We start from the raw sequence: 2,170 nt of genomic DNA on the forward strand, positions 1-2,170 counted from the left end.
GCTTTGATAACAATGAGGAAAAAGAATAAGCTTCAAGGAGTCTGAGTGATAAGAATATTCTCAAACTAATGCAGGTAAATTCTAGAAATTCAATAAGCACTCCGATTTTTTATGATATGTTAATGCTTCACAGACATTTTTAGGTGGAACCTCAAAAGAATATAGATTTATCTTAAGCAAATGAATAGAAGGGCATCAGATTTCTGGTTTTCTTTTGTTTTAAGACTTTACTGGCACTTTTCTCATTCACAGGATTGATCTTTGGCGTCTTTTCTCTCCTGTTTCTTTTGATGCTCCATCAAATTAGCTCTTTTAGCCCTTTATCACTCTATCTTCTCTCCCTAGGCAATTTCATCCACCTTCATTGCTTCCAAGATCCAGAATTTTTTAAAACCTCTATCATAGCCGCTAACATTTCCTTGTGGTCTTGAATAAGAAGAAGATTCTCGATGTTTGGTAAAATGGAGGGTCAGTGAAAAAGAAGATTCCCAGTGAGACAGAGTGACACGTGACTGTAACAATGGGCCCAAACAAAGCAGGGGTTGTGAGCGGGGACACAGGGCCAGGCAAGGTTTCGGTTTATTGTACACTGACTTACTGGCACCTAACAATAACACCTCAAGCTAGGTGTTACTATCATCGCAATTGCATGAGAGTCTAAAATAAAGTTAAGTGACATCATGTAATTAATTGATCAACAAGCGCATTACATGTAATAGCTAAAATAATAGGTAACTAAGTTGGATTGAAAACTCTGGCCAGCTAGCTTCTAGGCATCTTCTCTTGAACCTCCTGCAGACCTTTCACAGTCAATATGTAGAAAACCTGTTTGCTAAGAAAACTGTTTTTGGCAAACAATTCATGCATTCACCCAATAAGAATTTATCAAGCACCACAGAGAGCTGGACCACAGGTTATGCACTGGGGATAAAAGGCTGAACAAAACAATGCTGGTCCCTTCGTTTATAGACTTCATTATTTAGAGAGAAAAAACTCTCATCAATCAAATCATTATTCAACAAGGAATTAATTGCAACCTCAAATAAATGCTAAGGAGAGAAAGTACAATAGGCTATTAAAGCATGTTATAGAGACCTATTTTCTCCTATAGGGCGAAGAGGAGGAGTCAAGAAGGACTTTCTTGATGGATTGCTAACTAAGCTGAGATCAAAAGGTTTAAAAATAGTTAGGCAGACAGAGAATGACTTCTAGGCAGTAATTACAATATCTGAAAATGTCATGAAGTAGCCGAGCATATTGTAAGAACTTTAAAGAAGATTGGTGTATTTTGAGGAATGGTGAAAGTTGAAGATATAGACTAGTCAAGGGAGAAAAAAATTGTGGGAAGCCTTCTAAAATGTCTTAGGCATTTTTATTTATTTTTTTGCTTGAGACCAATGGAAATCTATGAAGTATCAAAAGTGTAGTAAAATAATTTAGTTTATAATTTGAAAATATCACTTTTGCACTACTGTGGGACTAATGAAAGGAGGGAAAATGAATTCAGAGAAATGAGTATTTCAGTTGTCTAGGTGAAAAAAAAAAAAAGAAGTTATCAAGGATTTTATATTGCTCAGATCCACAATCAATGCTCATGGAAGAGATTGGCTTGATAAATCTGCTGCCACAAGGTCTTTTTAAAGTGTTTAAGAGCAAGGATGCCACTCTGAGCATTAAGGTGCACCTGACCCAAGCCATGATATTTTCAATTACTTCATACGCATGTAAAAGTTGGACACTGAATAAGGGAGACGGAAGAAGTATCGATACATATGTACTATAGTGGTGGAAAAGAATATCGAAAGTTCCACGAATTGCTAACAGATGTGTCTTGAAAGAAATAGAGCCAGAATGCTCCTTAGAAGCAAGGATGGCACAAGACTGCATTTCACATACTTTGGACCTGGTACCAGAAGAGTTGAGACCTAGGAAAGACATCGTGCTTGGTGAAGTCAAAGAGTATCAAAAAGGAGGAAAGCTCTTGATGAAATGGATTGGCACAATAGCTGCAAAAATAGATCCAAACGTAATCATTGTTGTGAGGATGGCCAAGGGCTGGTTGGTGTTTTGTTTTGCTGTACAGAGGGTTGTTAGGGTCAGCACCAATAACATGATGGTGTTAGCAATCATTGCTGTTGTTTAGAAAAGTGTGGATGTCTTAGAGATAGAG

This window comes from Echinops telfairi, unplaced genomic scaffold (assembly GCF_000313985.2).
Source record: "Echinops telfairi isolate 266 unplaced genomic scaffold, ASM31398v2 ScPeMD7_7469;HRSCAF=8507_1, whole genome shotgun sequence".
Lineage (NCBI taxonomy): Eukaryota > Metazoa > Chordata > Mammalia > Afrosoricida > Tenrecidae > Echinops > Echinops telfairi.